At 42.7% G+C, this 23,370-nt stretch overlaps 1 protein-coding gene across 1 annotated transcript in view; it reads left to right on the top strand.

The window, feature by feature from the left end:
* The window catches only part of diaph2 (diaphanous-related formin 2), a 732,655-nt gene that overhangs the window by 472,378 nt on the left and 236,907 nt on the right, over positions 1-23,370 (top strand).

Genomic DNA, 23,370 nt, shown 5'->3' with positions numbered 1-23,370 from the left:
AATTAAGAAAGCTGTTGATTACAACTATAATGTTATTTGCTTGTGTTTTCATCAAAGTATTTTATTTACCTTCTCCCCCACCAGTATCCTCGCTAATCGAACATAATTCCTTTTGAGCGATATAAACCCGGTTAAATCAAATTGTAATTGGCCAATGGTATTTGCTTTGTCTCTGCATTATAACATTGATCCAGCGTTATCCGACTTGTTTTAAACACTTCTTTTGAGAGCTAGAGCTTAAACCAGGAGGCTTCGAGGCATTTTACAGCTTGATTTAGACACGCCCATGTTTTATAGAGTGACACATGAGATTAGGCCCAACAAGGTTAACATACTTTAATTAGGTCTGTTGCATCCGATGAAATAAAACTTCCTAATGGCTAGAGAGCCCCTCTTAATTCTTGTGGCCAGAGAGCCCCTCTTAATCCATTCAAATGGCCCAGAAGTAATGGTAGCAATTTTACGAGCGCCCAACCAATTGTTTTTTTTTGCGATATTTGTAGCTTATTTTGTACGTAATGTTTCTGCAACCGTATCTTAAGGCAAAAAAGAGCTTCTGGATATCAGGACAGCGATCACTCACCTCAGATTAGACAAATATTTTTTCTTCAACAAGCAGGACACACAGGACATTGTCCGAACACCTGACAAGGCCAGCATCCCAGTTGTTGGCATGAGGAAGAGACGCAGGGGTATGTCTCTATCAGTTTTGCACATCGAGAGACTGATTTTGTTTCCCATTCCTCCTTGCAAAACAGCTCGAGCTCAGTGAGGTTGGATGGAGAGCATTTGTGAATAGCAGTTTTCAGTTTCACTTTCCACAGATTCTCAATTGGATTCTGGTCTGGACTTTGACTTGGCCATTCTAACACCTGGATATGTTTATTTTTGAACCATTACATTGTAGATTTTGCTTTATGTTTTGGATCATTGTCTTGTTGGAAGACAAATCTCCGTCCCAGTCTCAGGTCTTTTGCAGACTCCATCAGGTTTTCTTCCAGAATGGTCCTGTATTTGGCTCCATCCATCTTCCCATCAATTTTAACCATCTTCCCTGTCCCTGCTGAAGAAAAGCTGGCCCAAACCATGATGCTGCCACCACCATGTTTGACAGTGGGGATGGTGTGTTCAGGGTGATGAGCTGTGTTGCTTTTACGCCAAACATAACATTTTGCATTGTTGCCAAAAAGTTCAATTTTGGTTTCATCTGACCAGAGCACCTTCTTCCACATGTTTGGTTTGTCTCCCAGGTGGCTTGTGGCAGACTTTAAACTACACTTTTTATGGATATCTTTAAGAAATGGCTTTCTTCTTGCCTCTCTTCCATAAAGGCCAGATTTGTGCAATATACGACTGATTGTTGTCCTATGGACAGAGTCTCCCACCTCAGCAGTAGATCTCTGCAGTTCATCCAGAGTGATCATGGGCCTCTTGGCTGCATCTCTGATCAGTCTTCTCCTTGTATGAGCTGAAAGTTTAGAGGGACGGCCAGGTCTTGGTAGATTTGCAGTGGTCTGATACTTCAATATTATCGCTTGCACAGTGCTCCTTGGGATGTTTAAAGCTTGGGAAATCATTTTGTATCCAAATCCGGCTTTAAACTTCTTCACAACAGTATCTCGGACCTGCCTGGTGTGTTCCTTGTTCTTCATGATGCTCTCTGCGCTTCTAACGGACCTCTGAGACTATCACAGTGCAGGTGCATTTATACGGAGACTTGATTACACACAGGTGGATTGTATTTATCATCATTAGTCATTTAGGTCAACATTGGATCATTCAGAGATCCTCACTGAACTTCTGGAGAGAGTTTGCTGCACTGAAATTAAAGGGTCTGAATAATTTTGCACGCCCAATTTTTCAGTTTTTGATTTGTTAAAAAGTTTTGATTGTGTCCCACTTGATGATTGTGTCCCACTTGTTGTTGATTCTTCACAAAAAAATACAGTTTTATATCTTTATGTTTGAAGCCTGAAATGTGGCAAAAGTTCGCAAAGTTCAAGGGGGCCGAATACTTTCGCAAGGCACTGTATATGCTCGCTTCGAGGCAAGCAACACTGAGGCATGCATGAGAACATCAGCTGTTCCGGATGACTGTGTGATCACGCTCTACATTCACAAGGCTGCGGGACCAGACGGGCATGTGCTGACCAACTGACAGGTGTCTTTACTGACATTTTCAACATGTCCCTGATTGAGTCTGTAATACCAACATGTTTCAAGCAGACCACCATAGTCGCTGTGGCCAAAAACACGAGGGCAACCTTCCTAAATGACTACGTCCATAGCCTTGAAGTGCTTTGAAAGGCTGTTAATGACTCACATCAACACCATTATCCCAGAAAACCTAGACTCAATTTGCATACCATCTAAACAGATCCACAGATGATGCAATCTCTATTGCACTCCACACTGCTCTTTCCCACCTGGACGAAAGGAACACCTACGTAAGAATGCTATTCATTGACTACAGCTCAGCGTTCAACAACATAGTGCCCTCAAAGCTCATCACTAAGCTAAGGATCCTGGTGTTTAACCTCTCTCTGCAACTGGATCATGGACTTCCTGACGGGCCGCACCCAGGTGGTGAGGGTAGGCAGCAACACAGCTGCCACGCTGATCTTCAATGCTTGAGCCCCTGAGGGGTGCGTGCTCAGTCCCCTCCTGTACTCCCTGTTCACCCACGACTGCATGGCCAGGCACAACTACAACACCATCATTAAGTTTGCAGACGACACAACAGTGGTAGGCCTGATCACCGACAACGACGAGACAGCCTATAGGGAGGAGGTCAGAGACCTGTCCGGGTCGTGCCAGAATAACAACCTATTCCTCATCGTAACCAATACTAAGGAGACTAATGTGGACTACAGGAAAAGGTGGACCGAGCACGCCCCCATTCTCATCGACGGGGCTGTAGTGGAGCAGGTTGAGAGCTTCAAGTTCCTTGGTGTCCACATCAACAACAAACTAGAATGGTCCAACACACCAAGACAGTTGTGAAGAGGGCACGACAAATCCTATTCCCCCTCAGGAAACTAAAAGATTTGGCATGGATCCTCAGATCCTCTAAAGGTTCTACAGCTGCAACATCGAGAGCATTACTACCGCATGGCAAGCTGTGCTGGAGTGCCAAGTCTAGGACAAAAAGGCTTGTCAACAGTTTTTACCCCCAAGCCATAAGACTCCTGAACAGGTAATCAAATGGCTACCTGTACTATTTGCATTGTGCCCCCCCCCACCCCTCTTTTTACGCTGCTGCTACTCTCTGTGTATCATGCATAGTCACTTTAACTATACATTCATGTACATACTACCTCAATTGGCCCGAACAACCAGTGCCCCCGCACATTGGCTAAACGGGCTATGTGCACTGTGTCCCGCAACCCACCACTCCCCAACCCCTCTTTTACGCTACTGCTACTCTCTGTTCATCATCTATGCATAGTCCATTTAACCATATCTACGTTTACGTACTACCTCAATCAGCCTGTATGTAGCCTCGCTACTGTAATTTTTCACTGTATTTTTTACTGTTGTTTTTATTTCTTTACTTACCTATTGTTCACCTAATACCTTTTTTGCACTGTTGGTTAGAGCCTGTATGTAAGCATTTCACTGTAAGGTCTACACACCTGTTGTATTCGGAGCACGTGACAAATAAACTTAAAATATTCTTCTGTTCAGGAAGAGGGCCCCGTCTGATTCAATATGGATGGTATATGGCAGCAGTTTCAGTGGCCAATGGGAGAAGGACTTTAATAGAGCACAAGGGATTTGTATGCGTTCCAAGATGACCACCAGGACAGGTTAACAGGCCGGATGGGAGGACAGAACGGTGGCTTAATGCCCTAGGCATTATTGTCTATCTGCCATTGTGGATTGGCGTTGAGAATAAGAGAACATGGCTGCCATTTGTGGTGCAGAAGTGGTGTATTTACAGCTCAAGTGGCGTAATTACCTCGAGTAAACATGCTACATTGTTCCCACCTTTGAATTAAGTTATTTATCTGACACGTATGGAAGTTAGTCTCCCTAGGCAATCTGGCAAGTAAGCATTTGCTGCCTCATTGTCTGGGAATAGACTTGTTTGTCTGACTGCCTGTCAATAAGTTCATTTCATTCTCAAGTATTTGGTGGAGAATCCCCAGAGGCGTATTTACTTTGTTAGTTTCCTATTTGGTTATTTAATCGAATTCCCACTAATTATGTGCTCGAATGACGCAGTGAGGCAGCTATTGTTGAAGTGGACCAGAACCAGTCTTCATTATGGATATAGATGGATTAGTGTACGTCTCAAACTGTCAACGTGTATAAACTCGTTCAAGTCCTTTCAGGGACAATCAATTCTTGTACATGCTTGTTAGTTCAATTGGGTGAGACTGATAAGCCATTGGTTGACTCAATTCATTATGGCAAACACCAGTGGACAACACAGACATAACACCAAGGAGAAGGCTATATGGGCTATAAAACTGTTTACCTCACAGTGCTTTCCGTAGACGTGTATTTTAATAATAGGTCAAACGTGATATACAACACGATAACCTTATTATCCATGGACATTTTAGGGTAAAACCAAGAAAACTAGCCATTTAAAGGCCCAGTACAGTCAAAAATGTGATTTCCCTGTGTGTGATATATATACATTTTTATTTATACACTGAGGTTGGAATAATACTATGAAATTGTGAAAATTATGATAATACCATTTTAGTGTAAGTGCTTTTCGAAAAGACCGCCTGAAATTTCCCCTGTTTTGGTGGGGTGGAGTTTTGGCCTGCCTGGTGACATCAACAGGTGGTAATTTAGTTAATTTACTGATACGACAACATGTTGGGCCCATGTTTCAAGAGCTAAAATATAAGATGCCAGAAATGTACCTTCCATACACACAAAAAGCCTGTTTCTCTCAAATGTTGCGCACAAATTTGTTTACATCCCTGTTATTGAGCATATCTCCTTTTCCAAGATAATCCATCCACCTAACAGATGCGGCATATCAAGAAGCGGATTAAATAGCATGATCATAACACAGGTGCAGCTTGTGCTGAGGAGACTAAAAGGCCACTCTAAAATGTGCAGTTTTGCCACACAACACAACGCCACAGATGATTCAAGTTTTGAGCGAGCATGCAATTGACATGCTGACTGCAGGAATGTCCACCAGAGCTGTTGCCGGGTGGACATTACATGTTCATTTCTCTACCACCATTAGAGAATTTGTCAGTACCTCCAACCGGCCTCACAAACGCAGACCACGTATAACCACGCCAGCCCAGGATCTCCACCACCGGTTTCTTCAGCTACGGGATCATCTGAGACCAGCCACTCAGACTGCTGAAACTGTGAGTTTGCACAACAAAATAATGTCTGCACAAACTGTCAGAAACAGTCTCAGGGAAGATAATATGCATGCTTGTCATCCTCACCAGTGTCTTAACCTGACTGAAGTTCTGCGTCGTAACTGACTTCAGTTGGCAAATACTCACCTTCGATAGCCACTGGCAGGCTGGAGAAGTGTGCTCTTCACGGTTGAATCCCAGTTTCAACTCCAACAGGAAAATGGCAGACATTGTGTATGGTGTCGTGTGGGCGAGTGGTTTGCTGATATCAATGTTCTGAACAGATTTCCTCATTGTGGACAACGAACACAATTTAATTTTATTGATGGTAATTTGATAATGCACAGCCCCATGTCGCAAGGATCTGTACACAATTCCTGGAAACTGAATATGTTCCAGTTCTTCCATGGCCTGAAAACTCAACAGACACGTCAACCATTGAGCATGTTTGAGATGCTCTGAAACGACATGTGCAACCGCTTGTTCCAGTTCCCACCAATATCCAGCAACTTCACACATCCATTGTAAGGGAGTGGGACAACATTCCACAAGCCACAATCAACAGCCTGATCAACGCTATGCAGAAGAGGTGAGGCGCTGCATGAGACAAATGGTGGTCACACCAGATACTGACTGGTTGTCTGATCCACGCCCCTACTTTGTTTTTAAGGTATTCATGGATTAGGGCCTAATTCATTTATTTCATTTGACTGATTTCCTTATATGAACTCTAACTCAGTAAAATATTTGAAATTGTTGCATTTATATTTTGGTTCAGTGTAGTTTTCAGTTTTCCCTTCCCCACTCAAACCACACCCAGACAGTCCTCTAACAAAATTGCTTGAGAAATTGCTATTTTCTAAGTGATTGAAAACAATCACAGGAAGGTACTTAAATTGCTACATATAAATGATGTGATATTGATATAAAAATGTCTGCATTAGACCTTTAAGAGCAGATGATTCCATACTGAGAGAGAAATCATTTGATTTGGAAATATATTTTGTTATTGTCCCTATTGGTCAGCCAGACAGCATTGGTTTGAATCATGAAGTGATGTGTTTCTTCAGTTTTGACAGAAGTCCGCTTCCACAGGTGAAGCCAAAAGGAATTAGATGATTGAGTCACCCACTCTAACAAAAAATGCACCGTCTCTCACTCCAACAAGAAACATGACACAATGATCTTTGTTTTAAAATAAAATTCATAGTGTTCTCATTTTCCTTTTCCCCGTACCAAAGAGAGACCTCTTTGGTCACCAGCGCTCAAGTTTTATTCTGTTGTTTTCGGGTGCTTTTAAGGGCTTTTTGAGATGCCGGAGAGGACCAAAACAAAGAAGCTCAAATCGCAGCTGTCTAGTCTCACTAAAGCTCATTTAATCAGAGAACACTTTGAGGCTGGAACACCACGATGGCTGGGCCACGCGTTAGCTTGATACGAGTCTGGAGGAGCTGTAACACTTGTGTAGAACAACGGGCCCATCTGAATAATTTATAGACTATCTTCCAGATCTTTTACAAGGCTTTTTGGTCTCCTGTCAGGTAAATTGGTATAAGAACATGGGAAAAAGATTGCTTCCTTAACTGGGTACACTGTTCACCCTAACCCCAAGCAATATCTAGTTGTCATCTCTCATTCTCCTCTCTGTTAGGCATCTTTCTCTCCTTCATCGCTACAGTGCATTAGAGCCACTTTGTTTCCTCGTCTCCACTAAAATAACTTTCTAGTTTCTCCTTTTGTTATTATTTTTCTACTTGGCCCATGGCCGGCAGCATGCTGGAATGGAAATGTGTATCTAGGATTCCACTTACTCTCCCTTTATCCCCCATCACTTCCTCTCATTTTATCCCCCATCACGTCATCTCTCTTTATCCCCATCACCTCCTCTCTCTTCAACCCTGTCTCCCCCACCACTTCCTCCCTCTTCAACCTAGTCTCTCCCACCACTTCCTCTCTCTTCAACCCCGTCTCCCCCACCACTTCCTCCTTCTTCAACCTTGTCTCTCCCACCACTTCCTCTCTCTTCAACCCTGTCTCCCCCATCTCTTCCTCTCTCTTTATCCCCGTCTCCCCCATCTCTTCCTCTCTCTTTATCCCCGTCTCCCCCATCTCTTCCTCTTTCTTTATCCCCATCTCTTTCTCTCTTTATCCCATCTCCCCCATCACTTCCTCTCTCTTTATCCCCATCTCCCCCATCACTTCCCTTTCTATATCCCTGTTTCCACCATCACTTTCTCTCTGTATCTCCGTCTCCCCCATCACTTCCTCTCTCTATATCCCTGTTTCCACCATCACTTTCTCTCTGTGCCACCCAACTTACTTCTGACAAGCTATTACAAATAGAACCTCCCCCTGCTTGTCCCACCACCACTACAACTTGGAGAATGTTGTTGTGTGTTGAATCATTATTTGACTCATTATTTTCAGCTGAAGTAGACCCCTCGCCTCTGCGATGACTACCACCACCCTCTGTTGTGATCTGTAGCTGAGGTGAGGCCAGGTGACCTATTCATCCTGTACAGCCAGAGGCTCTGAGCCTGTAAATTTCTGCTTGTTGCATCAAGGGCCGTGGGGGAAAACGGGGGTTGGCTGGTCAGAAGGTGGGGGGGGGTGTGATAAGGAGGAGGGGGTTCAAACATTAGAATAATCACAAGCTCATCTACAAACGGCTGGAGCCTGCACACTTAATATACCTGATTGAAAAGAGCAATCAGTTCCGGATGATTTCCCTGAGAAAGGCTTTTTGTCAGTTTCTTTCCCTTGATTGCCCACTCCAGAGGGACTCTCTCTCTCCCAAGTCTCCTCAGAGAGAGAAGAAAAATAGAGAAAGAGAGAAAAGAGTGAAAGAGAAAAGCGAGAGAGACAGGCCTTTGTCTGCTCTATTGCAGGCTGAGCCTCCCTTAAGCACATTATACTGCCTTTTCCCAACTGCTTCACTTCATGTTAATTGCCTTATATTGTTTCTATTTAATGTTATGCTTCCGTCATGACAAGTTCAAATCGAAAAGAAAGATAATTGCTAATCAATGAAAACTGGATCCTTGTACAATCCACTCCGGGTCGAGTGGCGTACTTTGGCATTTGCTGGCAATCATTAATGTTATTCAATAAGATGCCCTTTTAATCATTTTCATTTGGTTTGATTGTATTACTTTCTTTTGCAGAATAGTATTTACATTCTGATTCATTCCTTGTAAAATATTAGCGAAATGAATGTTATGTTTATCTATAGTTGGCGTATTAGAGAAATGAGTCGATAAATCCACTTGCCTTCAGAACCAAAATGGTCGCCTTGACTGAAATATCAGTAGAATTTCCTGTAGAGCGGTGTAAAAGCCATCTGCTTTTCTGAGTCATAGCGTCGTCATAGAGTTGTGTGGATGCACAACTTAATTACACATGCAACCCTGCATGCTTGTGAATTATAAATGCAACACGCTAACGAGATGATAGATCTGCATGTGGACTCCCAGCAGGTCGTCTACTCTCCCCTTCCCTGACACACATGATAGCATCTCTTATTACCTCAGAAGCTGTCTCCCCATAGGGAGTAGCTTTGAGGCAGGTAGAGGTCAGTGATAACTGGAGCCCGGCCCAGCACACACAGTTGTCCTCGCAGGAGACTAGACCCTTCTCTCTATGGACTCGCCCATCATCAATGGCTCACCTGCCTCAAGGTCACTGCTAATTAGAAGCCAGATGTTCACCCAGAGAGACTCACAGGGGCATGGAATTTGCTGAGTCTCAAGGAGGGCCTGGGACAAGCGGACTGATGACCATGAGGACTGACATTGTGGGCTTGTTGTGCTGTTTTTACATTAATTCCCTATTCTTACACACTTTTGTTCTGTTTTGTATAGACAATGACTTGTTTCAGCCCAGAAGTTAGACAAGTGGACCATTAACCAGAAGGTTGCTCATTTGAAACGGGCTTTGCAATATGAGAGATGAACTTGCAACCCAAAGGCTGCTAGTCAAGCCACTTAACGCCTCCATGTTCCAAATGTATGGCATGTTTCTGTGTTGTGTCAGGCAGCAGAGCAACATAATCACAATCTCAGATGGACCTATAATGTCTTATTATATTCATTGAGGTTGAGTTGGCATGTCAGTAGGTTTGAGATGAAATAATGTCACTGTAGCATGCTTTCATGTACTCCAGGTGCACACTCATATTGGTTTGATGGAGCGGGTTGTGAACTTAACTTGAGAATTAATGGAAGTGATCATCTGATTTATTGTCTGACCCTTTAAAAATAATGCTAATCTTTTGAGCGTGTCCAACATATTTATCCCATTCTTACCATGTCCCCTCAGAATTATTGTTATACACTCTCTCTACAAGCCTACTAGCTAGATTTGTTGTGGTTAGGTATTGTGTAGTAACTGCCTATGACAGTAACGCTTGAATAAGTAACCGCCAAAAATAAACCTCCCAACGAACAGTTATTGAGACCCTTGTAACGTTTGGCAGCTACAGTATATGAATGTGATGCTGTTTTTAATGAACTATCCCCTCTTATGTAGCAAATTGGATGGATAAGGTGATAAACGTGATGTTTAGGAGCTTTATGTCCATTGACCTTCATGTCAACAGTGTTAGGTCATAAAGTGATAGGTCGTAGAGTGATATGTCGTAGAGTGATAGGGCATAGAGTGATAGGGCATAGAGTGATAGGTCATAGAGTGATAGGTCGTAGAGTGATAGGTCGTAGAGTGATAGGGCGTAGAGTGATAGGGCGTAGAGTGATAGGGCGTAGAGTGATAGGTCGTAGAGTGATAGGTCGTAGAGTGATAGGTCGTAGAGTGATAGGTCATAGAGTGATAGGGCATAGAGTGATAGGGCGTAGAGTGATAGGTCGTAGAGTGATAGGTCGTAGAGTGATAGGTCGTAGAGTGATAGGTCGTAGAGTGATAGGGCGTAGAGTGATAGGGCGTAGAGTGATAGGTCGTAGAGTGATAGGTCGTAGAGTGATAGGTCGTAGAGTGATAGGTCGTAGAGTGATAGGTCGTAGAGTGATAGGGCGTAGAGTGATAGGTCGTAGAGTGATAGGTCGTAGAGTGATAGGTCGTAGAGTGATAGGTCGTAGAGTGATAGGGCGTAGAGTGATAGGGCGTAGAGTGATAGGGCGTAGAGTGATAGGGCATAGAGTGATAGGGCGTAGAGTGATAGGGCATAGAGTGATAGGGCATAGAGTGATAGGTCATAGAGGGATAGGTCATAGAGGGATAGGTCACAGAGGGATAGGTCATAGAGTGATAGCAAGGTAGTAAGAGCATGGGTGTTTCTCAAAATGCACACCACTGTGCTCCAATCATGCAAATTGGAGCACATGAGGGTCAGAGGATGAGTCCAAATCAAAGTATGCGAAACAGAGCACGAAGGGCACTTCTAGAATGTGTACTCTGTTTGCAAGCTTCAACTGAAAGTATGCAAAGAAATATGATGCAACCACGTATAAAATGATGAAACATTTATTGAAGTCAAGGGCAGCCATTATTTGAGCTGCCCTTTGAGCTGACTTCGGAAGGAGAAATTGTCTTTACATTTCATATGTTGCCTGACTACAATATTTTATCTTGATACGTTAATACATCTAGCATAATATTCGTGTTATGATATGTTTGCCTGTTAAACTATCTGATTAGCTACATTATTACGATTCACATATAGCTAGCTGATAGTTATGAAGTAAAACAGTTTTTTTGTGGATATTTTGTTAGCTTAGCCAAATACATTTAAACTCAGTTTTTCACAATTCCTGACATTTAATCCTAGTAAAAATGCCATGTCTTAGGTCAGTTATGATCACCACTTTATTTTAAGATTGTGAAATGTCAGAATAATAGTTGGGAGAGTGATTTATTTATCACATTCCCAGTGGGTCAGAAGTTTACATACACACAATTAGTATTTGGTAGCATTTCCTTTAAATTGTTTAACTTGGGTCAAACTTTTCGGGTAGCCTTCCACAAGCTTCCCACAGTAAGTTGGGTGAATTTTGGCCCATTACTCCTGACAGAGCTGGTGTAACTGAGTCGAGTTTCTAGGCCTCCTTACTCGCACACACTTTTTCAGTTCTGCCCACAAATCTTCTGTAGGATTTAGGCCAGGGCTTTGTGATGGCCACTCTAATACCTTGACATTGTTGTCCTTAAGCCATTTTGCCACAACTTTGGGAGTATGCGTGAGGTCATTGTCCATTTGGAAGACCCATTTGCGACCAAGCTTTAACATCCTGACTGATGTCTTGAGATGTTGCTGCAATATATCCGCATAATCTATTTTGTGAAGTGCACCAGACCCTCCTGCAGCAAAGCACTCCCACAACATGATGCTCTCACTCCCGTGCTTCACTGTTGGGATGGTGTTCTTCGGCTTGCAAGCATCCCCCCCTTTTCCTCCTAACATAACGATGGTCATTATGGCCAAACAGCTCTTTTTTTTTCATCAGATCAGAGGACATTTCTCCAAAGAGTATGATATTGTCCCCACGTGCAGTTGCAAACTGTAGTCAGTTTTCTAATGGTGGTTTTGGAGCAGTGGCTTCTTCCTTGCTGAGCGGCCTTTCAGGTTATGACGATATAGGACTCGTTTTACGGTGTATATAGATGCTTTTGTACCTGTTTCCTCCAGCATCTTCACAATTTCCTTTGCTGTTGTTCTGGGATTGATTTGCACTTTTTTTTTTTACCTTCAGGCGTTTGGAAATTGCTCCCAAGGAGAAACCAGACTTGTGGGGGTCTCAATTTTTTTTTCTGAGGTCTTGGCTGGTTTATTTTGATTTCCCCATGATGTCAAGCAAAGAGGCACTGAGTTTGAAGGTAGGCCTTGAAATACATCCAGAGGTACACCTCCAATTGACTCAAATGATGTCAATTTGCTTATCAGAAGCTTCTAAAGCCATGACATAATTTTCTGGAATGTTCCATGATGTTTAAAGGCACAGTCAACTTAGTGTATGTAAACCCACTGGAGTTGTGATACAGTGAATTATAAGTGAACTAATCTGTCTGTAAACAACTGTTAGAAAAATGTATTGTCATGCACAAAGTAGATGTCCTAACCAACTTGCCAAAACTATAGTTTGTTAACAAGAAATGTGTGGAGTGGTTTGAAAAACAAGTTTTAATGACGCCAACCTAAGTGTATGTAAACTTCCAACTTCAACTGTACGTATTCAGACCCTTTGCTATGAGACTCAAAATTGTGCTCAGGTGCATCCTGTTTCCATTGATCATCATTGAGATGTTTCTATAACTTGATTGGAGTCCAGCTGTTGTAAATTCAATTGATTAGACATGATTTGGAAAGGCACACACCTGTCTTTATATGGTCCTACAGTTGACAGTGCATGTCAGAGCAAAAACCAAGCCATGAGGTCAAATCATTTTTCCGTAGAGCTCAGAGACAGGATTGTGTCGAGGCACAGATATGGGGAAGGGTACACGAACATGTGTGCAGCATTGAAGGTCCCCAAGAACACAGTGGCCTCCATCATTCTTAAATGGCTGAAGATTCTTCCTAGAGCTGGCCGGCAGGCCAAACTGAGCAATCAGGGAAGGGAGAAGGGTCTTGATCAGGGAGGTGACAAAGAACCCCATGGTCCCTCTGACAGAGACTCCAGAGTTCCTCTGTGGAGATGGGAGAACCTTCCATAAGGACAACCATCTCTGCAGCACTCCACCAATCAGGCCTTTATGGTTGAGTGGCCAGACGGAAGCCACTCCTCAGTAACAGCCCGCTTGTAAGTTGCCGTATGGCAGCTAAAGACTCTCAGACCATGAGAAACAAGATTCTCTGGTCTGAGGAAACCAAGATTGAACTATTTGGCCTGAATGCCAATAGTCAAGTCGGGAGGAAACCTGGCACCATCCCTACGGTGAAGCATGGTGGTGGCATCATCATGCTGTGGGGATGTTTTTAACGGCAGGGACTGAGAGACTAGTCAGGATTGAGGCAAAGGTGAACGGAGTATAGAGTATAAAGTGTAGAGAGGTCCTTGATGAAAACCTGCTCTAGAGTGCTCAGACTGGGGCGAACAGGACAACGACCCTAGACACACAGCTAAGACAAGGCAGGAGTGGCTTCAGGACAAGTCTCGGAATGTTGAGATCAAACACCTCTGGAGAGACCTGAATATAGCTGTGCAGCGACGCTCCCCATTCAACCTGACAGAGCTTGAGAGGATCTGCAGAAAAGAATGGGAGAAACTCCCTAAATACAGGTGTGCCAAGCTTGTACCATCATACCCAAGAAGACTTGAAGCTGTAATCGCTGCCAAAGGTAATTCAACAAAGTACTTAGTAAATGGTCTGAATACTTATGTAAATGTGATATTTCCCTTTTTTTCATATATACATTTGCTTTCTAAAAACCTGTTTTTCTTTGCCATTATGGGCTATTTTGGATTGATTGATTGATTAGTGGGAAAAAACTATTTCATCATTTTTAGAATAAGGCTATAACGTAACAAAATGTAGAAAAATTCAAGGGGTCTGAATACTTTCCGAATGCAATGTATCTAGCTGATAATTATGTAGTAGAACGTATGGTTTGTGTATATCTTGTTTCGCCTGTTGTTGCCATTGTCTTGGCTGGAAGAAGGTTCAGTGAATGTGGAGGTGAAGCGTGCGAGTGCTTCTCAAATGTGTTCTTTCATTCATTTCCCACACTCTTGTCCTCACAATAAGAGTGTGGAGCACGGTGGTATGCATATTGAGAAACATCCCATGTGTTAGTCCTATTGTTTCTGTGGTTGAACATCCAATTAGTCATTTTTTTCTGACTGATGATTTAATGAATAGCCATTTCCTCATGTGTTGTGTTCTGCATTTGTTTGTTTGCTCCTTTGATAACATTGCCACAATAAACGTTGATTAGCATGTAATCAACTAGCGTCTTTTCTGCACTGTGAACAGCGGCGGCAAGGGCTTTGAAGTTGGCCTTGTCTGTTGGAAAATTGTTATGGATGAAGTTCTCCTCTGCTCATTTTTTTTGTGTCTTGGGACTGCCAATGGTGACTCAAAGCACTTGCTGACACACAACTTCAAAACTATGTACCGAACAAAGGTTCAGTAATTTTTTTCCGCCGGAATACAGGGGAGTGTTTCTTACAAGGCATTTTGGATCTCGGAGGTCATGCTTAATGCAAAACACAGCATTGCTTCATCCTCGCCGCCGTTTATCTACTTTATTCTTGTTTAGTTTTAAAGGACTAGTTATCATGCCATCTTGTGCTCTCAGCACCGTGTGCTGCTTGTGGTTTTTAGACTGTGGATGGAACTCTTAAGGCTGCCTTAAAGGTGCTATAATCTCTGCTCATATAAGCACTTGCTAGATCCGCTGGCTAAATCCTGCAGCTTTAATGGAATACAGGTGAAATTTGGACGCATATACCTTCAATGAGAAAATGCATTACTCAAATCCCACCCCAGAGTGGTTATCGACCACTAACTTATTGCCTCTCAACAAAAACACCTCAGGCCAGATTTACTAAGAGATTTAACGACTACAAAACTTGCTCCTCTTTTTTCCAGATAGGAGAATTTCTAGTATCATTCCCTCAGGACAAAAAAACGGTGCATACTCGACAACAATTAAATCCTCCGTAAATGTTTCACTTAGATGTATGAAACTCAAAAATGCTTCCTTAAACCTATTTTTACTTGGTGCTTAGGAATCTCGCTTTGACAAGCAGAACATCACACAAGGATACATTTGAAATTTCTCCAGAGACCAAAGATATTCCTTCTGACAGGAAAGGACACACTTTATTTCCTGTTTCTGACGGATGGTATGGGCAGAAAAGCTGCCATCTCCAGCCTTGATGCCCCACCTTCCCCTGCCCAATGTTGGTCCTGCTATCCCGTGCCGAGTGGACAACCTTGGGAATAGAGTCCACCGTCACTGCATTTCTGTTCGCCACAGACAGCTCTGAGATGATAATTAAAGATGGAGGATTTCCCCAGGGTAGAGCCAGTGAAGGGAAGGAGATCAGGAGTTCACCCCCGTGCCTGGGCCAAAGGCACACACCAAAAATATCTACGTTGTTAGTTAAGCTTTAAATGGGGTCAGGTTGTACATTGCTACCGGCACTCTGTACCGTGCCTGCTGTGGGACGTCTGAATCACATTCCAAAAGAGATTCACCTCTCACTTCTCTCTGCTGTGGTAGTTTTCATTACCTCTCTGACATACATACCGATGGCTCCTCCGCTCATCGCTTAGATTAATTTTAACTGTCTTACGGAGCATTCGACTTGAATGCGTCTGTCAATAATTTGATTTCACAAACATGAGCTAATGTTGTGGACAGATGATCGAGGCACATCAACACCATTTTCAGTGGAGATTTCCTGCTGTCCATTTCCAGGTTAAGATATACCTTTTTTTCAAAGCGTACAATTGGCCCTGCCTGCCCTCCAGCACCCGATGTCGCAGGGAGGCCAAAAAGATCATCAAGGACATAAACCAACTGAGCCACAGCCTGTTCACCCCGCTATCATACAGAAGGCGAGGTCAGTATAGGTGCATCAAAGCTGGGTCCGAGTGACTGAAAAACAGCTTCTATCTCAAGGCCATCAGACTGTTAAACAGCCATCACTAGCTGGCTTCCACCCGGTTACTCAACCCTGTCCCTTAAATACTTCTGCCCTATATACATAGACTTGAAATCACTGGCCACTTTAATAATGAAACACTAGGCACTTTAATAATGTTTACATCCTCCTTTACTGATCTCATATGTATATAATGTATTCTATTCTACTGTATTTTAGTCAATGACACTCCGACATTGCTCGTCCTAATATTATATATTTCTTAATTCCATTATTTTACTTTTAGATTTGTGAATTGTTATATACTTTTGCACTGTTATAATTAGGAACACAACATTTTTGCCACACCCGCAATGACATCTGATAAATATTTTTATCTGACCAATAACATTTGATTTTATTATATTGTCGTTGGAAATGGTAGTCTTTAAGACAGTATTTTCCTGACCCCTGACCTTGCGGTAATAGTGACGGAAAAGCCTTGAGAGAAATGTCATTGGCCAATTTGCCTCGTATAATTTTCCCCCAGAGATTAATCTGTGGGTCCTGACAATGAGAGCCAAGCATGTGTGGTGATTCAACTCAATCAGAGGCTGCGCTGACGATCCGTCTTGACAATCTGGAAAAAGAGGAAATATGACACAAATGTTCTCATAAATCTGTTTAGTATAAGGCATAGCCAAGGGCAAAGCAGTGTGGAGCCTGGGAGAGGGAAAATGGAGTGAGAGATGAGGAGAGAAAAAAAGTTGAACTCTGAGGATATTAATACAGTCATGAATATATCTATTATCCACATTCATTTCTAAGGCACTGCGGCATAATAACTCCCTGCACTACTTGGCTCTGGGCTGTAGTATTACGTCGACAAAATGCTTTTCTGCATTGGGTGGAACACAAAGAGGATAATTTGTCTGGTTCTGAATGGAATTGAAGGAGAATCATGGCGTTAAGAAGATACTTTCACATTCCAGCCTAAGGATTTTGTCTGTAGTTGGCTCTGTAGAACTGAGGAAAAGATTAATTCAAAACTGATTTAGACAAAGGACCCTTCAGTGTGGCAAATAAATGTGTGTTCGCCTGCATGTTTCAGAGAGTGTCTGTTGTTAAGACAAAATTTTATTGACTCATTCGTATTCTGGGGCACAACTTCATTGTTTTTTACTATTACTAGAAAACCTTTTCCTCCTTATTCCAGTTCTTTTCCAGATTTACCACAGAGCACCGTACCAAAGCAACAAGTTCTTGAAATTACAGTAGACAGACACTGAAAAATACATTTCCTTCATCGTACCTGCTCATGCAGTCTCCCGAGTGGCACAGCAGTCTAAGCCACTGCATTTCAGTGCTCGAGGCGTCACTACAGACCCTGGTTCAATCCCAGGTTGTATCACAACAGGCATTTCACACCATTTTAAAGATACACTTCTTGTCAATCCCTCCACAGTGTCTGGTTTCAAATAGGCTTGACGGCGAAAGCACCACAAACAATTATATTAGGTCAGAGCCAAGTCACAGAAAAACAGCCATTTTCCGAGCCAAAAAGAGGAGTCACAAAAATCAGAAATAGAGATAGAATTAATCACTAACCTTTGATGATCTTCATCAGATGACACTCATAGGACTTCATGTTACACAATACATGTATGTTTTGTTCAATAAATTAATATTTCTATCAAAAACACTCAGTATACATTGGCACGTTATGTTCAGTAGTTCCAAAAACATCCAGTGATTTTGTAGAGAGCCACATCAATTTACAGAAATTCCCATAATAAATGTTGATGAAAATACAAGTGTTATGCATGGAACTTTAGATACTCTCTCCTTAATGCAACCGCTGTGTCAGATTTCAAAAAAGCTTTACGGAAAAAGCAAACCATGCAATTATCTGAGTACGGCGCTCAGAGACCAAACAAGCCAAAAAGATATCCGCCATATTGTGCAGTCAACAGAAGTCAGAAATAACATTATAAATATTCACTTACCTTTGATTATCTTCATCAGAATGCACTCCCAGGAATCCCAGTTCCACAATAAATGTTTGTTTTGTTCGATAATGTCCATCATTTATGTCCAAATAGCTACTTTTGTTAGCACGTTTTGTAAACAAATCCAAACTCACGAAGTGCGTTCACTAGTTGGAGACGAAATGTCAAAAAGTTCCGTTACAGTCCGTAGAAACATGTCGAACGATGTACAGAATCAATCTTTATGGTGTTTTTAACATAAATCTTCAATAATGTTCCAACCGGAGAATTCCTTTGTCTATAGAAAAGCAGTGGAATGTGAGCTACCTCTCATGTGAATGAGCGTCATTAGTTTTTGGCACTCCGCCAGACCACTGACTCAAAGAGGTCTTATGAGCCCCTCCTTTACAGTAGAAGCCTCAAACAAGTTTCTAAAGACTGTTGACATCTAGTGGATGCCTTAGGTAGTGCAACATGACCAATATCCCACTGTATCTTCAATAGGGAATGAGTTGAAAAACGACCAAACTCAGATTTCCCACTTCCTGGTTGGATTTTTGTCTCAGGTTTTTGCCTGCCATATGAGTTCTGTTATACTCACAGACATCATTCAAACAGTTTCTGAAACGTTAGAGTGTTTTCTATCCAAATATACTAATTATATGCATATATTAGCAACTGGGACAGAGTAGCAGGCAGTTTACTCAGGGCACCTTATTCATCCAAACTACTCAATACTGCCCCCAGCCATAATACGTTTTTAAACCCTTTACAATGAAGATCTGTGAAGTTGTTTGGATTTTTACTAATTATCTTTGAAAGACAGTGTCCTGAAAAAGCGACATTTATTTTCTTGCTATGTTTATCTTGCAGACATATTTGAGCATTTGTGACGAAATATCTATATTGACTGTGTTTATTTGAACCCTATCTGCTCCTCATCCCTCTCCTCTCCATCTCCATGTATCTGTGGTGTGTTCTACTTCTGCCCTGAGATGTTCCAGCTGTCACACCTGAGTATTTCTCCTTTCAGATCTATCCGTGGAGATGTGCCCTACATTCTACTCTAGAAAAAAATGTAAAATCATGGCCCTTATCTCTGCTTCACATACATGCATGCAGAATACACTCGCATTAAGAGGCTCTGGGCACCCCTTCCCGAGGTCTCTGCACCATAGGGATATTTTGACAGTTTAAATTGGAAGCAAATGGAGAAAAATAATAGGACTATGTAAAATGATGCACCCTTGGCCTGACACCATAAAAAAAGGAGATACACGACCACAACAATCACAATATATCTACTGCAGTACGTATCCTTTTCAGTTTATCTTGTGTAGATTCCCCCGGTGTACATATGTATAGATTGCATTTTGATACTGCTACAGTGCTATTTGGGTTGGTAATTGGATTCATCCCGCCGTCCTTGTTTTCTTTATTTTTCTTTACATTTGACTTTTCTTTACGTTCTAGCTGTTTGACATTTGACTGCATTCTTAGGAGCTTGTAGTAACATAAGCACTTCGCTGCACCGCTGCAACACCTGCTAAACTGTCTACGCAACCAATGAACTTTGATTTGATTTGATATAGTCAGTAGTCACTCTGTCAATGAAAAATAATTGTCAGAGCAGGCTGAAAACTGGCAAAAGTTTTTGGGGAAAATATTATATTTACACTCAGCTATTGTGTTCTTGCTGGACTTTTTCAGATGGCTCTGAGAGTACAGTGTGTTTGAAAAATAGACATATTTAGGACATACCATTGGGATTTATTTGTTTATTTCCGTAAGAACATCTTGACATGATGTACTCTTGGCTTTGTTGTGCTCCACCATCTCTCGACAACAGCGTTGGTGAGAAGGCTAAGCTCGTGGACCCAAGCTGACAGCTCACGCGGTGCTGTCGAAACTCAATAATCCACTTGGCCTTGTAGAAAGCCTTCCCTTTTTAAGAAATATAGACACAATTACTCTAATAAAGATATAATACCATGCAAATAATAACAGAGCATGCAGAAGGACATCTGCTTCTTATTGAGCATATGCTCCCTGTCTGTTCAGCGCTATGCAACAAAGCTAAATATCATGGTGTTGTAACTTACATAATTAACAAATGGCATTAAAGGGTGACATATACAGTTTTCAGGGCACAACATGTGCTTCAACAGTAGTTAATTTATTTATTTTAACTGTTGAGTGTGAAAAACCCAGCAGTGTTGCAGTTCTTGACACACTCAAACCAGTGCGCCTGGCACCTACTACCATACCTGTTGAAAGGCACTGAAATCTTTTATTTTGCCCATTCTCCCTCTGAATGGCACACATACACTGAGTATACAAAACATTAAGAACACTTTCCATGGCACAGAATGAAAGCTATGATCCCTTATTTACAGTTGAAGTTGGACGTTTACATACACCTTATCCAAATACATTTAAACTCAGTTTAAACTCAATTCCTGACATTTTATCCAAGTAAGAATACCTTGTTTTAGGACAGTCAGTTAGGATCACCACTTTGTTTTAAGAATGTGAAATGTCAGAATAATAGTAGAGAGAATTATTTATTTCAGCTTTTATTTATTTCATCACAATCCCAGTATTTGGTAGTATTGCCATTAAATTGTTTAACTTGGACCAAACATTTCGGGTAGCCTTCCACAAGCTTCCCACAATAAGTTGGGTGAATTTTGACCCATTCCTCCTGACAGAGCTGGTGTAACTGAGTCGTGTTTGTTGGCCTCCTTGCTCGCGCACACTTTTTCAGTTCTGCCCACAGATTTTCTGTAGGATTGAGGTCAGAGCTTTGTGATTGCCACTCCAATACCTTGACTTTGTTATCCTTAAGCCATGTTGCCACAACTTTGGAAGTAAGCTTGGGGTCATTGTCCATTTGGAAGACCCATCATTTGCGACCAAGCTTTAACTTCCTGACTGATGTCTTGAGATGTTGCTTCAATATATCCACCTAATTTTCCTGCCTCATGATGCCTTCTATTTTGTGAAGTGCACCAGACCCTCCTGCAGTAAAGCACCCCCACAACATGATACTGCCATCCCTGTGCTTCTTTGTTGGGATGGTGTTCTTCGGCTTACAAGCCTCCCCCTTTGACCTCCAAACATAACGATGGTCATTATGGCCAAACAGCTCTATTTTTGTTTCATCAGACCAGAGGACTTTTCTCCAAAAAGTATGATCTTTGTCCCAATGTGCAGTTGCAAACCATAGTCTGGCTTTTTTTATGCCGGTTTTGGAGCAGTGGCTTCTTCCTTGCGGAGCGGTCTTTCAGGATATGTCGATATAGGACTTGTTTTACTGTGGATATAGATACTTTTGTACCTGTTTCCTCCAGCATCTTCACAATTTCCTTTGCTGTTGTTCTGGGATTGATTTGCACTTTTCGCACCAAAGTATGTTCTTCTCTAGGAGACAGAATGCATCTCCTTCCTGAGCGGTATGACGGCTGCGTGGTCCCATGGTGTTTATTCTTGCATACTATTGTTTGTACAGATGAACGAGGTACCTTCAGGCGTTTGGAAATTGCTCTCAAGGATGAACCAGACTTGTGGAAGTCTACCATTTTATTTCTGAGGTCTTGGCTGATTTATTTTGATTTTCCCATGATGTCAAGCAAAGAGTCACTGAGTTTGAAGGTAGGCCTTGAAATAGATCCACAGGTACACCTCCAATTGACTCAATTGATGTCAATTAGCCCATCAGAAGCTTCTAAAGCCATGACATAATTTTCTGGAATTTTCAAAGCTGTTTAATGGCACAGTCATCTTAGTGTATGTAAACTTCTGACCCACTGGAATTGTGATGCAGTGAACTAATGTCTGTAAACAATTGTTGGAAAAATGACTTGTGGTCATGCACAAAGTAGATGTCCTAACCGACTTGCCAAAACTATAGTTTGTTAACAAGAAATTTGTGGAGTGGTTGAAAAATGATTGAAAAGGTTGGAAAAGGTTTTAATGACTCCAAACTAAGTGTATGTTAACTTCCGACTTCAACTGTGTGTCACTTGTTAAATCCACTTACATTTACATTTTACATTTAAGTCATTTAGCAGACGCTCTTATCCAGAGCGACTTACAAATTGGTGCATTCACCTTATGACATCCAGTGGAACAACCACTTTACAATAGTGCATCTAAATATTTTAAGGGGGGAGGGGGTGAGAAGGATTACTTTATCCTATCCTAGGTGTTCCATAAAGAGGTGGGGTTTCAGGTGTCTCCGGAAGGTGGTGATTGACTCCGCTGTCCTGGCGTCGTGAGGGAGTTTGTTCCACCATTGGGGAGCCAGAGCAGCGAACAGTTTTGACTGAGCTGAGCGGGAACTGTACTTCCTCAGTGGTAGGGAGGCGAGCAGGCCAGAGGTGGATGAACGCAGTGCCCTTATTTGGGTGTAGGGCCTGATCAGAGCCTGGAGGTACTGAGGTGCCGTTCCCCTCACAGCTCCGTAGGCAAGCACCATGGTCTTGTAGCGGATGCGAGCTTCAACTGGAAGCCAGTGGAGAGAGCGGAGGAGCGGGGTGACGTGAGAGAACTTGGGAAGGTTGAACACTAGACGGGCTGCGGCGTTCTGGATGAGTTGTAGGGGTTTAATGGCACAGGCAGGGATCCCAGCCAACAGCGAGTTGCAGTAATCCAGACGGGAGATGACAAGTGCCTGGATTAGGACCTGCGCCGCTTCCTGTGTGAGGCAGGGTCGTACTCTGCGGATGTTGTAGAGCATGAACCTACAGGAACGGGCCACCGCCTTGATGTTAGTTGAGAACGACAGTTTGTTGTCCAGGATCACGCCAAGGTTCTTAGCGCTCTGGGAGGAGGACACAATGGAGTTGTCAACCGTGATGGCGAGATCATGGAACGGGCAGTCCTTCCCCGGGAGGAAGAGCAGCTCCGTCTTGCCGAAGTTCAGCTTGAGGTGGTGATCCGTCATCCACACTGATATGTCTGCCAGACATGCAGAGATGCGATTCGCCACCTGGTCATCAGAAGGGGGAAAGGAGAAGATTAATTGTGTGTCGTCTGCATAGCAATGATAGGAGAGACCATGTGAGGTTATGACAGAGCCAAGTGACTTGGTGTATAGCGAGAATAGGAGAGGGCCTAGAACAGAGCCCTGGGGGACACCAGTGGTGAGAGCGCGTGGTGAGGAGACAGATTCTCGCCACGCCACCTGGTAGGAGCGACCTGTCAGGTAGGACGCAATCCAAGCGTGGGCCGCGCCGGAGATGCCCAACTCGGAGAGGGTGGAGAGGAGGATCTGATGGTTCACAGTATCGAAGGCAGCCGATAGGTCTAGAAGGATGAGAGCAGAGGAGAGAGAGTTAGCTTTAGCGGTGCGGAGCGCCTCCGTGATACAGAGAAGAGCAGTCTCAGTTGAATGACTAGTCTTGAAACCTGACTGATTTGGATCAAGAAGGTCATTCTGAGAGAGATAGCGGGAGAGCTGACCAAGGACGGCACGTTCAAGAGTTTTGGAGA

The sequence above is a fragment of the Oncorhynchus gorbuscha genome, linkage group LG13 (assembly GCF_021184085.1).
Source record: "Oncorhynchus gorbuscha isolate QuinsamMale2020 ecotype Even-year linkage group LG13, OgorEven_v1.0, whole genome shotgun sequence".
Lineage (NCBI taxonomy): Eukaryota > Metazoa > Chordata > Actinopteri > Salmoniformes > Salmonidae > Oncorhynchus > Oncorhynchus gorbuscha.
Note: the sequence above shows the minus strand (reverse complement) of the source record. Positions and strands in the feature narration are given on the sequence as shown.